Genomic DNA, 16,863 nt, shown 5'->3' with positions numbered 1-16,863 from the left:
AACACTCGGTTACACACAGGCATTTAAGTGTGCAAGATATATACACTGATGAAATAGAAGGCAGAAGTACCATGAAATAAAGCCAGACAACACAGCAGGCAACAAAACGACAGTCTGGGGTAAAACACAGAGAGTTTAGTTACCAATCCAGGGAATTATTACTATTATTTATTGTATTTATTAGGGATGGGACGAATCCACAATTTTTTCGAATCCGAATCCGAATCTGAAAAGGTTCTCGAATATCTCGAACCTTTCGAATCCCGAATCTAACGAATCCTGCACATAAGAATTGTGCGATCCGTGGTATAGTTGCCCGCAGTATAGGTAGCGAGGTAAAGGTGCCTTCAGTATAGCTAGCTAGGTATGGGTGCCTTCAATATTGGTAGCTTTCAGTATAGGTAGCAAGGTATAGGGGCCTGCAGCATAGGTAGAAAGGTATATGGGCCTTCAGTATAGGTAGCAGGGTATATAGGCCTTCAGTATAGGTAGCAGGGTATATAGGCCTTCAGTATAGGTAGCAGGGTATATGGGCCTTCAGTATAGGTAACAGGGTATATAAAGGCCTTAATTATAGGTAGGTATGTAGGTAGGTATAGGGGCCTTTAGGTAGGTAAAGGGACCTTCAGTATAGGTAGCAGGGTATAGGGCCTTAAGTATAGGTAGGTATGTAGGTAGGTATAGGGGCCTTTAGGTAGGTAGGTAGGTAGGTAGGTACGTATAGGGGGCCTTTAGGTAGGTATAGTGGCCTGTAGGTAGGTAGGTATAGTGGCCAGTAGGTAGGTATAGTGTCCTGTAGGTAGGTAGGTAGTTAAAGGGACCTTCAGTATAGGTAGCAGGGTATAGGGGCTTAAGTATAGGTAGGTTTGTAGTTAGGTAGGTATAGGGGCCTTTAGGTAGGTAGGTAGGTATAGGTGCCTTTAGGTAGGTAGGCACGTATAGGGGGCCTTTAGGTAGGTATAGGGGCCTTTAGGTAGGTAGGTAGGTACATATAGGGGGCCTTTAGGTAGGTATAGGGGCCTGTAGGTAGGTAGGTATAGTGGTAGGTAGGTAGGTAGGTAGGTAGGTACGTATCCTTTAGGTAGGTATAGGGGCCTGTAGGTAGGTAGGTATAGTGGTCGGTAGGTAGGTAGGTACGTATAGGGGGCCTTTAGGTAGGTATAGGGGCCGGTAGGTAGGTAGGTAGGTAGGTAGGTAGGTGTTGCTCCCCCTCCCCCCCCCCCCCCCCGTGCCTCCTCCGCTCACCCCCACGGCCTCCTCCGTCCCCCGTGCCTCCTCGCTCACCCCTGCATAAGTATCAACTCACCTGTCCAGTGGAGCGCAGAGCGGCAGACCTTGTCATTACTTCTCGGTTCCCTCTAGTGGCCGGACCGGCTTTTACTGATGACGTCATTGTAAAAGCCGTCACTAGAGGGAACCATGAAGTGAGCGAGAGGTCTGCCGCTCTGCGCTCCACTGGACAGGTGAGTTGATACAATGTATGCGGGCGGGCGGAGGAGGCGCGGGGCGGGCGGAGGAGACACGGGGGGGGGGGGGGGTCGGAGGAGGACGAGTGCGAGCGGCGGATGCGCGGCAATGCAGCGTCGGGATTCGGCGGATTCGTAAAGTGGAAAATGGCGTCGGGATTCGAATCCACGAATCTCGAATATTTCCCAATATTCGAGGGATTCGTGGATTCGCCGGATTCGTGGATTCGCCGGATTCGTCGTCCCATCCCTAGTATTTATAAAGAACCAACATATTACACAGCCCTAGACAATAAATAGGGATATATACAATGTAAACAAGGGGTGGCAGACAGAGAGGTAGCATACGGCTATACAACATAGCACAAGGTTATCCATGCTGGTGTTACAAGATCAAGAAGGACACACTGGGGGGGGGGGGACCCTGCCAAAGGCTTACAATCTAAAGGGATATCAGAAGAGTGTTAAATCAAGGCAAGGTTTTAGTCCAGGCAGCTATCCATAAGAGTAGTAATGTCCAGACAAGGGGTCGGTCCAGGCAGCAATCAAAGTGAAATAAATTCCAGGCAAAAGGGCCAGTCCAGGCAACAATCAAAAGATTAGTCGGAGAGTCCAAGCAAAAGTGTCACAACTGTAGATAAGATACAGCACACCCAGCAACTAGATAAGCTAACACTATCACAGGGATCACCTGCTGTCAGACCACGCGTAGCTGTAGCTCTGTCTGCCACCCAAATGCCACGGAAACGCCACTGGCATCGGCAACAGGTAAGTTCATGACATCTTATAGCGTAGGTCAAAAATAAGTAAGATAATACCATTCAAACAAAAAGCATTGTGTATCAACCCCAATATAATTGACTCTTATGTAACTGATATGTCTTCTTTGAGAAGATTAATTCCCCTCTTTGGGCGCATTTTAGAAAATGACCCATTTGGAAAGAAGAAAATACTCAATTCCCTAAGAAAGGCCCTCTCTGCTCTCCAATTCTTCGCCTCCAGATCTCCTCTCACATAGCATAGCAGGGAAATCTTCAGAAAAATGTTTGTACTCTGATTTTCAGCTGCTCCCAGTTAAGGGTGTGCTGCTATGTGGGCATACACCCTGTAAATCAACCCCACCCAATCAATTAAAATGGTGTCAAATATTGGAAGGAGCTTGACTAGTGGCCAATCTCATCTTGGAAAATGTAGTAGTGTTCACCTTTGTCACTAGAAGGGATCTACGGCAATAAGAAAAAGAGAACAAAAGACCATAGGGATCCTTCCTGGGAAGATGTATGTAACCTTTTCTCTTCCCAGGTACTTCTTTGAGAATGAGAATTGGGGTATGGCTTCAAATGTGTATGGAGCTGCAATATTTTACTATTGCAATAATTCACTTTAATATAATGTCAGAAAAGCAAAGTTTTCAAGATAGAAGAATAGATCCCTAGAGCAAAGGTAGAACAGTAGCTGACTGCCAACCAATTAGGTGATTACTGTAAAAAATATGCTGACTACTGGCCATGTGCAACTGCTCTGCTTTTCAGATAACTTTGCACTGTCTTAGCTAATGAGAATTTGACATTTTCTCTGACAAAAAGTGAAGCTCTGTGCTACATGATTTATGCTTACTACATACTACAGAGTTGCTTCTTAATGTGACATCGTTAGTTACTGCCAAGGTATTTGTATATGAGAAATTGGTCCATTGTGCCATTTTTTTATGACGATTTACTGATTAGCATCCGTTTTCTGAGGTAGGCCCCATCCCTCTTCCCCTCAGAGTTTCCCATGGCTCCTCCATTGATCAGGTGACACTCCACAAATCTATTGTAGTTTACTAGTTGAAGTGGTTAAAGAAGTCCATCAATTAAGATTGCAATACAAAATACCAAAATACATCAAAAGATGGGGCATGTAATTAAAATACAAAACTATTTAGTAAACAATAATCAAATAAAAATATAAAGTATTTTTCATTCTATTAAAAAGTAATAAATATTCCTAAGAATTCTACACTGATTGCACTTCAACAGGGAACCTATGACATCGTTTTCGTAAAGCTCTATTGCACTGCATGTGTTGAGATCAATGCTTCAGTGCAGAACAAATATTCATTTCCAATTCAAATTCAGGATTTTTGTAGTTCTGAGTACAAGGTTACTGTGAAAAATAATGAGTAGTCTGCTAATAATAACAGTCCTTAATAATACACTCTGAATGAGGATAAGATACATTGAATCTAATTAAAATTCTATCCGTAATTGTTATGGTAATTATAAAACAGTCATTGCAATAAAAGGTAAAAGCTTTTACTGATGGCTAACATGGTACAATACTCTACTGAAATAAAGGTAGAACAGACACATAGCCTACTATAGGCATATACCTGTAGGTCTTTTTGGTGTGAGTGATTTGCTCTTTTCCCTATTTATAATTTTTGACTATTACCTGTAAGCTTCTTTAACATCATGTAACCCTCAATTGTCTAACCTCAAGTATCCTTATTGAAGAAGCACAAATTTTACACATCACAAAGTGGCAACTTTCTAGATACAAGGTCAAAAAGCTCTTGAATCTAGTTGGTTATGAGCAATCTGAAATTACCACAATTCTCCAACTCTCCTAGGCAAAAATATTTCATGCTTTATAGTCCCAGAAACCACTAACTGGAAACACTGAGATGCATGAAACTTAATTCTGATAAAACATAAACACATTAATCACACAAGCACAGGATTGCTTTGTTAGAAGCATGTTATCAGGCATAGGTCCGGGCAACACACTACTCATGTCTTCCAAGGAGAAAATAATTATCTGCCTCTCAGACTCTGTTCAAACGTTTTCCCATAGCAGCCCACATTAATGGTTGCCCAGTACACCTGCATAACTTTAATATCAGCAGAGGTAGTTGTTCCTTGAAACAGAAAAAAAGGGTGCAGGAGCCCTTATGGAAGAAAGAGCCAAAACAGGAAAAAAGGGCATAGGAGCCTTACGAAACAAAGGGCACCCCATAGGCGCAATTGTTAAAAGCTGCGATTAGCGACAGGAAAGGGAAATTTGGGCGCATGGTGGAGGCCAATATCAGGTGCCTGCTGGCACTGAAATTTACACTTTCTGCTGCAAATCAAAGCTTTTACTTTAGGACAAAGCAACTAATTTTGGGCGCCGGAAGGTGACCTATTAGTGGCATTCATTAAAGATTTCCGCATCCGCAGGCGCCTGATGCAATTGTGGGTGCAGGGGGTTTGTGGAAATGCAAATTGCGGCATTGCATAGTAGGCAACTGGTAATTTGGGCGTGAACAGCCCTGTAGAAGTTTGAGAATTGGCATAGGGCCCACAGGAATTTCGGTTATAGAAGGAAATGTGGGTGCTTCCAGCACCCAATAAATAGCCCGCTATTTATTGGCCACTGAAATTTCCTTCTGTAACTAAAATCCCAATGGGTGCCTATGGCAGCTCCCAAAAAATTTCGTTTTTTGTGGTGAATAAAAGGAGGGGAAGGAGGTGGGGTCAGGGATCAGGGGAGACAGGTAAAGGTTACGTTTAGCCATCAGGAATGGGGGGGGGGGGGTTAAGGTTAGGCGTGGGGGGGGGGGTTAAGGTTAGGCATCAGGAATAGGAGTTTTAGGCATGGGAGGGGTGTATAAGGTTAGGCCAGAGCCGGGCCGAGGCTGAGGCGAGAGAGGCTCCAGCCTCAGGGTGCAGTGTAGGAGGGGGCACACAACTCAGTCAGCTATCGTTCCCCTATTGTGTTTGAAGCTTAGAGAAATAAGAAAAGAGGATAGATGGCGGTGACTGCAAGCCAGATAACTAGAGATTAAGGTGTGTGTGTGTGTGTGTGTGTGTGTGTGGGTGGGGTGGGGGGGGGGGGGGGGTTCATGACGCCACTTAGTCTAACAGCAATCAGTGTGTGGTGGCTGCCTGGGATGGGAGGGATGGGGGTGCACTTTGTTGCCTCAGCCTTGTGTGCTGGAGGACCTAATCCTGGCTCTGGGTTAGGCGGGGGGGATGGGATGTGTTAGGTGGGGAAGAGTTTTGTGTGAGAACTATAGTAAAATATTGGTAAAATTTACCGGTATTATTACTATCAGTTATTCTCGGGTGCCCAAATTTCATGGTGCCTTTATTTTGCATAAGCATTTCTGCTAGTATTTTGTGGCTGCATTTATGTTTGTGCTGAAAAAGATTCGTTTCTCTGACCTTCACAAGTGAGAAAGCATTATAGCCACAACTCTTTTTCTGCCTCATTAACAGTGAAACCAGCTGGGCATTTCTTCTTTCTGGGGTGTGCACTGTGGAGCATGGAATATGTCTGCAGAGGAGAGCTGCAGGATCATGTTTATATCAGATAGCTTAATACCTTATCAATAAAATGCCTTTTAAAGGGAACCAGAGGCCCCAGGAAAAAGATTCTATACATACCTGGGGCTTCCTCCAGCCCCATACGCACAGATCGCTCCCACACCGCCGTCATTTTCTGCCTGGATCCGCCGGTACCGGGTCCCGTCATGGCCGCCAGTCGGCCAGTCAGCCGGCAGACGCGGCCAATTGTCCGCATCACACGGGGCTCCCTCCATATACGTACGCGTGAGGCTGCTTACTGCGCAGCCGCATGCGTACGGGTATGGAGGGAGCCCCTGTGATGCGGACAATTGGCCGCGTCCGCTGGAAGTGACTGGACCCGGTACCGCCGATCCAGAAAGCGGAGGATGGCGGCGTGGGAGCGATCCAGGCGTATGGGGCTGGAAGTAGCCCCGGGTATGTATAAAAGCTTTTTCTTTTTTTTTTTTACTTTCCTCTCTGGTTCCCTTTAAGCCATGAGCAAGTTGAATATTTTTATAGTGCTTTTTCACTTACTTTTTATATCTTTTTCAATTGCAGTTTGCTGAAAAGATATTTTAGGCAAGACAAGATGAATATTATCTCCCAGGAGAAAACTTAGGGGGAGAGAAAGTGATTTGAAAAAGGACCAAGATGTTTTGTGGTTTAAAATGCTGGCAACAGAGGAAGGAGCTACATTTTTTGACACACACTGATTATCATTTATTGTCCTTTTCACCTAACTTTAATTCCTTGTTGGCATCTAACTATTATCATCACTGAATAAGAACCAATCTAGACATTAATGTTTCCTAGCCTTTGCTTTCCATTGTGCTTTAAACTTTCATTGCCTTGTTCCCTAATCCTAACCAGCTTCCATATTCCTTCTCATATACAGTATATCTTATATCTGTAAGGCAATAAGTTGTTGTTAAAGCGGATCCAAACCAAACATTTTTTTAATTCAAAATATTTAGTTGCAGCACTCTGACACATACAAATATAAATAAACACTCCTTCAAACCTATGAGCATTTCAGTGCATGCTTTTCACCCTTCTCTTTTCATCATAACTAGGGTTATACAGGTGGCAGCCATTAGCAATTCCTCCTTTGCTGGACAGTGGAAACCATCTACTTCACCAGTTTGCCGGATTATTTGCCGGCAATATGAAAGGAAGGGAGAGGTTTCTCCAATAAATGTAAAATATTGTATATTTGTCATCATGCAGCTGAAAAAGGCTGCTATTTATTATTATAATTTAGAAAATAGATTTTATTTCTGAAATCTTGTATTTTTAGTTCGGGTCCACTGTAAATATTATCTAGACCCAGCTACCTCAGTGCAGGGTATACCCAGGCCCAGGCTGAGGCTACATGTGACTTTCAGTGAGCGGCTGAAAGACTGTTTGGCACGCGAACTACTAAAGCTGCTCCAGCCTATATAATAAAATCCAAGTGTCTCTGCGTCCGTGTGTGTCCCTGTGTGTGTGTGTGTCCCTGCTCATAACGAACTGTAGAGACACTGAGGGGTAGAGACGTGCGGCTTCAAGGGGCGGACGGGGCCAACGGGCGGGAATGTGTGCGCGCAATGGGTATACACGCCGTGGGTGCACGCCACGGGTGCCATGCGGTGACAGACCTAGAGCCCGTTTTTAGGTAAGCTAGTATAGGAATAATTGGCTTGTATTGGATTGCATAATTTCTGTTGTCATTAAGAGATAGATAGGGACCCATGCAGGGCTGGGACTTATGTACAGACACCATCAATAGTATCTTACCAAGAAGGGACTAAGGTGATCTGATAACATTTTCCAAATGCTTGAGTAGAAAACCACCAGCCAATTTGGCAGAGATCCTGCAAAGATGAAATTGTTCTTTAACCACTTGAGGTCCACAGGTTTATACCCCCCTAGTGACCAGGCCATTTTTTTCAGAGGAGAGGGAAAAGGGGAGGTGATGGCCATGCATGACGGAGGACAGAGCAGTGGAAATAAGCTCTACCTCCTCCTAATAACATTATATTCGACCAAACTGGTGAAATATGTATAAATGAGATTTTGGGTGCCAGACTGCAGCAATTTATAAGAAAAGTGGACTAAGCAGCACAGGAGAGAGTGTCAAGGCTGTCTTCTGTACAGCGCTGCGCTAGATTGCAGCACTGTACACATATTTATTTATTTATTTATTTTTGTTGGATTACATCCTGCCAGCTCCGATTTTGGCTGGCAGGCTGTTTGCAGTGTCCTGCACTGTTTATTGCAGGGAATGCGCGTTTGTGCTTGTTCACTGTAAATCTAGGCTCTTGCAAGGTCACTTCATCTGGTGTGACTGAGGAACGAGAAAGCCACTCTACGGCCGCCATTCTGCGTCAGGACAGTCTCAGAGTAGTTAATATGGTAAAAAAACAAAAACAAATGGCCACACTGAGCAACTGTTGTCGATAGATACAATCACTAAGAGCAAAGCACCTTTTTAGAGATTTAGAATTCTATACTTTCTGTGAAAATTTGCAACGGTCAAAGCCAGTTAATAATTACATTGGTATCTATAGTTTTAGAAATGCTAGCCATATTTGTGTCACAAAGTTTAAACCAGTGAAATGCAGCTTATAATACATATGATTAGCGGTTAGCGGTGGCCAGAAATGGCACTTTCCGATTCTGCAGAAATTGCGATTTCCGCCAATGCCGATTAACAATTTCGTGAATTTCCGATAGTTTTCAAGTTCTGATTTCCGAGTAGTATTTTTTGTCATGTTCTGCATTCTCTGATTGGTCCAATGCTTCTGAGTTTTGTAATAGGGCTAAAATTACCGAGATGAGGTAATGTAGTATTTCCACAGAATTCGATTTCCGAGTTCTGTGTTCCGATTTCCAAGTTCTGATCAGAAAATACAGATTTCCGATCGTAAATGAAGACATTTCCATTCTGTGAAATCCGAATGAGCACGAGAAATGCAGATGTCCTGGTATAGCAAATAAATCCATTCTCTTGCGAATTGATGTAGTTCTGGACCTTATTCTTGCCCTTCTGCGCCTTTGAATCACTCTCAGCTGATACATAACCACTTCAAATGGCTCCATCTTCTCTGTCAGCAATGATCTGACAGGAATAACGACAGAGCAGTGAAGGAGATAACTAATCCTAAACTTAACGCTAAACCACTCCCACTTTCATTTTCATGAATTGCACTTTCTTCCGTTTTATCGCATCATTATGTCAAAAACCTGAGCGGTTTTTGCCTTTTTCATGATTGCTAACTCAGTAAAGGACCAGCCCTTAAAGCGTTGCTATCATATAAATCCGGCATAGTGGGGTCTGAACCCTCTATAACAGTAATTATAGATTGACGGTATACCTTGAAATGAATCAGAGCACTCAGTATATGATTTTATATAAAAAATTGTATTTGCTTATCATACAGCATATATACAAAATATGAACAGTTCCAAGTAGTGTTTCCTTATAACAGTATTCCATCTCATCAAGGCTTTATAGCCAAGCAATTATCAATCTTCTAAGTACATTCAAAAAAGAATATAACAGTTGTGTTATGTAGAATAAGATCAAAAGTAGTCTCATCTGTATCAATAGCTATGTATCTAGTAAAATGATTACAGAATGCTCGCTAACTGCTGTAGAAGACTTTGATGAATCCTAAAATCAACTTATTGAGTTCGGTATTTTACCGAGCTGTCAGTAATTGATTCAATAAGTCTTGATGAATCGAGGCCAAAGTGTTTTGTTGCATATGTGTTTGTGCGTTTTAGTGCGTTTCATGTGCATTTTCTGTGTGTTCACGTTTTTTCCCACTTTTCTTGTGTTTTGTGTGCGTTTTAATGCATTTGCGGTTTGCATATATAAATTGCATATGTGTTTTGTATGCACTTTGCATGCATTTTTTATGCGTTTTATACAAATTACTTAGAAGTCAACAGGAAGTGGAAATACATCATCAAACCTGTTTAAAAAAAAAAAAAGCATATAAAAATGCATGCAAAACGCATACAAAACGCACTAAAACGCAATACCTCTGTGTCTCTCTCTCTGTGTTTTTGAATAATGTGCAACAAAACTAGTGTTTTTAAAAAAACACATTACAGAACGCAAGCATATGCATTTTTTCATGTGGCCCATTGACTTGCAATATGTGTGTTTTCGCTGCGTTTTCCGCAACGCTAGCATTAAATTTCTGATTGGTGTGTTCCCAGCCTTCTGATAGCTTAGTAAGCAGAGTGCTCAAATTTGCCTTTTTCTGTTAAAAGTTGCTTATGGAAACAAAAATCCTAGTTTAAATATTTTACTAGGGGACAGTGACATAAAGCAGTACTGTACAACTAAAGGACATAAAAACAGGCTCTGTGGGGAAGATGTCTGCTACTGCTTTCCTTAGCATCGTCATGTTGTTCAAGGGGTGGTTAATTTGAGCTGTGTCAAAAATGAGTGAGGACCTCTGCCCTCGAAGGACTAGTTTGACATCCCTGGTCTAGGGTAAGGCTTATGCTATTTTAGCAGCTATGAAGTGGCATAAGCAATGCATATTTGTGATTACCTCGTCCATGCCTGCTGGTTTGTGTACCAATGATGATGACGTGAACCCTTTTCTCAACAGCATGATCAGTTTCATGTACATTTGCTAACTATGCATTGATGTGTGTTGGGAATCCCCTCTCATGAAAAATAGTAACAACCTGGAATTTGTCAGCTGGGAATTCCCGAAAGCATTCATACCTACAAGCTGAAAAAGCAGTAGATGAACCACAGATAACTTGCACGTTTCAGCATTAACGGTCCACACTTGTCAGGTTGCAGAACAAAATGTGTTTTAAACTGATCAGTTTCTCTAAAAACAGATCCGTTTTTCAAAATGTTGTGCTTTTGCAGCATACGTTTGCAGTCTGTTTAAACATATGTCAAAAACGTGTCCTTCCTTCCTGTGTGTTTCTATTGGCTAAAGATGTCTGCAAAGACGACGCTGAGGGGAGGAGCAGGCAGTAGACAATCTACTTTGTGCGCAAAAGTTCTCTGTGTAGAGGGAAATCCATTGTTGTATTGCCTTTCATTGCCTACGCAGATATCTGGGCTCCGTGAAAATGTGGCAAATCTGGACTCTCCATTCAGTTTTTTTAAAACAGAGCCCACAGGTACGTTTTTTGAAGTGTGAAGATGGCCACTATTTTTATAACATTAGTATCCGTAGCTCTGTTTTTGTTCAGGGCAAAAAAACAGGGCCAAGGATCCAGTTTTGAAACAAGTGTGAACCGACCCTTCGGCTTGGTTCACACAAAAATCTGCACATTTCATTTCCAGTCCAGTCCTGTTTTGTCAGTTTTGCATCAGTTTTCTATCAGTTTTACCTGACAAGAATGGAACTGTACACCTTTGTTGTGTGAACACACCCACTGAACACTAATACAAAACTGACAGGACAGGATAGGACTGGTCCGGAAATGTACACCTTTTTACAGTATGTGTGAACCCAGTAGAAACGCATACAAAACTGACAGGAAAGGACTGGATCAAAAATGTACAGTTTTATGTGTTAACACAACCACAGAAACACAGTCAAAACTGATGCCAACTGTCAAAAACAAACAAGACTCGACACCTTTTTATGTGTAAACCCAGCTTTAATGTATGGAAATGAGGGCGGTTGCCTCTTTGATACCACTTGCATGATGGTTAGCTGGCGTGGCAGCCTAATTCTAACATTTTTCTGACTACCATTACATCTCCTAGTTAGAGATGTCGCAAACATAGAATTTTCTGTTCGGGACCAGCGAATGTCCGCAAAATGTTCGCGAACAGGTGAATCTGACGAACCGCCATAAACTTCAATGGGCAGGCGAATTTTAAAACTAACAAAGACTGTTTCTGGCCACAAAAGTGATGAAAAAGTTGTTTCAAGGGGTCTAACACCTGGACTGTGGTATGCCAGAGTGGGAGCCATGCCAAAAGTCTCACCAAAAAATATGGAGTTGACGCAGTCTGGTTTTAACCACTTCGCATCCAGACCTTGTTTTCCCCTTATTGACCAGAGCAGTTTTGACGCTTTAGCGGTGTCCCTATTTAATCACCTATAACTTCATTTGTACTCGTGCCACATAAATGATCTATATATCTTTTTTTCAAGACAAACTAAGCTTTCATTGGGGGGTATTTGGTCCCAAGTAAAATGTTCCTCTATATGCATGTTAATGGGAAAAAGGGGGGAAAAATAAAAAAAAAATCACTATTTCTCAATTTTGAACAATTTCTGTTTAAAAATTAAAAGTGCGATTGACATAAAAACTGTGCCACCAGTTAAGGTCGCCCCAGTATAGATATCCAGATGTGTCCCCAGTATCACCCCACCCCCCCAGTATAGCCAGATGTGTCCCCAATATCAGCCCCCCAGCATAGCCAGATGAGTGCCCTGTGTTTGCCACCCCCAGAATAGATTGACAGATGCACCCCCAGGAATAGTGCCCCTCTTTATATCCAGAGGTGTCCCCAGATCAGGATTACCCCCATTATGGCCAGATGTACACCCAGGATTAGCGCTGCCGCCCCATTATAGCCAAATGTGCCCCCAGTATTAAGGTATGCCCCCCCCCCCCCAGGTGGCCAGATGCGCAAAATTTGTAAACTCCCCCTCCCCTTGGTTACTCATATGTCCCCCAGTAAGCATGTATGACCCCCTTTGCATATCCCCCTCCCCTCCCCCCAAGAATCTATAGCCAGATGTCCCCCCCCATCAGGCAGCCCCCTCCATGCAGAGATAGTTTAAAAAAATGCACAAGCAAGCAGCCACACTCACCTACCTCGGTCCTGCGACTATCCTGAAGCCTGTTCCTCCGATCACCGCTCTGCAGTCAGCCGCATATTGCCGGTAACCCGGGTCCCGGCTTGATGACATCATCAAGCCGGGACCCGGATTACCGGCAATATGCGGCTGACTTCAGCGCAGTGATCGGAGGATCAGGCTTCAGGATCGTCGCAGGAACGAGGTTGGTGAGTGTGGCTGCTTGCTTGTGCATTTTTATTAACTATTTGTGCGCCGAGGGGGACAGATGAAGGATCGCTGCAGTTCACTACTGCAGCGATCATTCATGGGAGGGAGGTGGACTAATTGGCCAAAAGGGAACATGTTCCCTTCCACCAATTAGTATTGCAGCTGACAGTGCCGGAGGGTGCACTCTAAAGAGCACCCGACCGTGCACAGCAGGGCTGCAGCCAGGTCAGTATATCTACGTCGCTGTGGCTTGGAGGGTGCCACAGCTGACGTAGATATACTGTAGTGGAGGGGAAAGTGGTTAAACCCTAATGGGCAGAAATCACATTATGCACAGCTCTGGGTGTCAGTGGGCTGTGGAGTGTCACACAGAGAAATGCAATAGTGCTATCAGAATACAGTGAAATAATAATGCATTGGAGTGGTTCTGCGCCTGGCAAATTAATGAGGCAACAGCAGTAGTGTGCCCACAGCTCTTTGTGTCAGTAGGCTGTGGAGTGTCACACACACAAAAAAAACACAGGCGACCGATGTGCTAGCCCTCAATAGGGCTGTTTGGAGTACTTTGACAGAAAGTAAGGAACAAGAACACAGACCTAGCTAATATATATTTTCCCTACCTATCTGCAGCTAGTCTGACCCTGCTCTCACTAACAGTCAACAGCCAGCAGAGAATTGATCCAATATAGTCCAACGCAACTGCTTTTTGATAGGTGGGTGAAGTGGTGCTAGCTGATTGGCTGACATGTGTCTGCTGACCTGTGAGGTAAGGGGTCAAAGTTTAGCTCAATGATGATGTATAGGGCGCGAATTGAACACGCCAAATGTTCCCTGTTAGCCGCGAATGCGAACAGACGATGTTTGCAGATTACTGCTCGCCGGCGAACTGTTCAAGCCATCTCTACTCTTAGCCCCCTAACTCTTGTCAGTAGAGTTAGGTAAGTAGTGTGACTACTTGACTAGTATTAGCTGGTACAGCTAGGGAAGTAGATATTTAACCCACCTGGCGTTAATCCTGAACTGAGCTCGGGCTCCATTCTAGGAGCTGAGAGCAGTAAGCCCGAGCTCAGTTTGGGCTGGCCTCTATCCCCACGCGCAGTATTCTCCCCCACAGCCGCCGGGATCCCATTACCTTTATTCTTTTTCCAGGGATCCCGGCGATCAATCAGGGCGGCCGAGCAGTGGTGTGTGGCAGTGCGGCATGAGATCGGTTGGCATGACATCATCGTGGGGCGGGACAAAAATTAAAGTGGACCTGGACCCAGATCTGTATATATATATAGTGGGATGCGAAGGTTTGGGCAACCTTGTTAATCGCCATGATTTTCCTGAATAAATCGTTGGTTGTCACGATAAAAAGTGTCAGTTAAATATATCATGTAGGAGACACACAGTGATATTTGAGAAGTGGAATTAAGTTTATTGGATTTACAGAAAGTGTGCAATATTTGTTTAAACAAAATTAGGCAGGTGCATTAATTTGGGCACCACAAAAAAGAAATGAAATCAATATTTCGTAGATCCTCCTTTTGCAGAAATTACAGCCCCTAAATGCTTCTTGTAGGTTCCAATGAGAGTCTGGATTCTGGTTGAAGGTATTTTGGACCATTCCTCTTTACAATACATCTCTAGTTCATTCAGGTTTGATGGCCTCCAAGCATGGACAGCTCTCTTTAACTCACACCACAGATTTTCAATTATCTTCAAGTCTGGGGACTGAGATGAATGGCCATTCCAGAACATTGTACTTGTTCTTCTGCATGAATGCCTTAGCGGATTTTGAGCAGTGTTATGGGCGTTGTCTAGTTGAAAGATCCAGCCCCGGTGCTGCTTCAGCTTTGTCACTGATTCCTGGACATTGGTCTCTAGAATCTGCTGATACTGAAGGAATCCATGTGCCCCTCAACTTTGACAAGATTCCCAGTCCCTGCACTGGCCAAACAGCCCCACAGCATGATGGAACCACCACCATATTTTACTGTATGTAGCAGGTGTTTTTCTTGGAATGCTGTGTTGTTTTTACTCCATGCTTTACGCTCCTTGTTACGCCCAAATAACTCAATTTTAGTTTCATCACTCCACAGCACCTTATTCCAAAATGATATGCAGGAGAGCAGAGGCGCCAAAAGGATAAAAGGAAGCTAAATGAGCTTAACAACCAAATTCTTGGTAAATAGAGGAGGTAGTGGTGGACTTACCTCCTCCAAGTAGACACACAACGACTGTAGTAAACACAGTCAATATATTTTATTTATGAACTCCAAATATGCAACGCATTTCGCAGGTTTGATCCCGCTTCATCAGGCAATAACAACGGAGCAATAGCATATGTGGTCAGTAGAAGAGCCAGAGGTGCCTGGCTCTTCTACTGACCACATATGCTATTGCTGACATTTTTTATCGTAACAACCAACGATTTATACAGGAAAATCATGATGATTAACAAGGCTGCCCAAACTTTTGCATCCCACTGTATGTATAGATATAGAGAGAGAGAAAGAGAGAGTTTAGCTTGTCCAATTCCCCCATCTGGACCCGATCTGCTGCACATATGTATATATATATATATATATATATATATATATATATACATACATATATATATATATATATATATATATATATATATATATATATATATATATATATATATATATATATGTGCACACACACACATGTAAAGTTTAGCCTGCCTGATCTACCCATCTGGACCCGATCTGCTGCACGGGACAGAAGGTAAACAGAGAAACTCTGCCTGCATGTATATAGAGAGTTTAGCATGCCAATTCCTCCTCATTTATCTCTAATCACAAATTGTAATTTAATCTCTCCCCTGTCACCTGACTGCCATGGCAGATAAGCTAATTTGAAAGCACAGGATGTTAACAATATATAGCCATTTGGTTCCCAACTGCTTCTGAGCTAACTGCTTCTGCCCTACTGTTACATATTTTTGCCTGGATTTTGACTACTCTCTACCTGCCACCTGTACTGACCTCTGCGTGGATTTTGTCTACTCTCTGCTTGCCACCTGTACCAACCTCTGCCTGTATTTTGACTGTTCTCTGCCGGCCGCCTGCACCAACTTCTCCTGGGGTTTTGAGTACTCCCCTGCCTGCCGCCTTCACCGATCTCTGCCTAGATTTTGACTACTCTCTGACGGCCGCCTGCACTGACCTCTGCCTGTATTTTGACTACTTTCTGCCTGCTGCCTAAGACTGATAAAGGGAATAAAGTCCGAAAAGAATCACGCTTCTACTGCCCCGATTGTAATGTCACCCTCTGTGCCATTCCCTGTTTCAAAATGTACCACACACGGGAGGTGTATTAGGTACATATGTACCTGTACACACTGTATAATAATCTGCTGCCTTATTTGTAGCCAGTTTTGTTATTTTTTCAGTTAAATGATACATTTAATTATTTCAACAATTTTGCGTTCCAGACTTTTATTTATTGCAGGATGTCTACCAGGCCTTTATTATTGATTTTGGTGAGTTAAGACTTAGGCCTCGTTCACATCATTTAGCGCAGATGGCTGTGCGATTGGAACGCAACGCGTCCGATCGCACGCCATCTGCGCTCCTATGCGCTGCGCTGCAGATCCCATTCATTACAATGAATGGGATCTGCGCTGCGATTCCCAAAAATGCGTGCAGCACGCGATAGCGCAATCGCGCTGCCACGCAGCGCATATAATGGGAACGGTAGAAGGGCTGTCTATGCCCTTCTACCGTTCTTGCATGTCACACACTATACGCGCTGCCAAAATGCGCACGGCAGCGCGTATAGTCTGAACGAGGCCTTAAGAATTGGAGGCCTAAAATTCTTGAAAAAAATGTACCGCTTAGATTCATAATTCTAGACAGAAATGCATCGCCAGGGAGGTTAACAGATGTCACTTTCTGCGGCTTGTTAGGTCTGGGTTATATAAATTTGAGGAGGACAAGGATGTCCTATTCCCTTTCAGCTTTATACCATTCCCACTGCAAACTATGGTAGTATTTCATGCGATAAGACCTCTCCTCCATGAATGACTTCCCTGTTCCCTTCAACCATTTGCTGATTTACAGGCAACTCAGAAAACATCCA

The 16,863-nt window shown here is 43.4% G+C and overlaps 1 protein-coding gene across 1 annotated transcript in view; it reads right to left on the bottom strand.

The window, feature by feature from the left end:
* The window catches only part of TNFSF8 (TNF superfamily member 8), a 136,097-nt gene that overhangs the window by 102,935 nt on the left and 16,299 nt on the right, over positions 1 to 16,863 (bottom strand). The gene's annotated exons all lie outside the window — the stretch shown is intronic.

The sequence above is a fragment of the Hyperolius riggenbachi genome, chromosome 8 (assembly GCF_040937935.1).
Source record: "Hyperolius riggenbachi isolate aHypRig1 chromosome 8, aHypRig1.pri, whole genome shotgun sequence".
Lineage (NCBI taxonomy): Eukaryota > Metazoa > Chordata > Amphibia > Anura > Hyperoliidae > Hyperolius > Hyperolius riggenbachi.
Note: the sequence above shows the minus strand (reverse complement) of the source record. Positions and strands in the feature narration are given on the sequence as shown.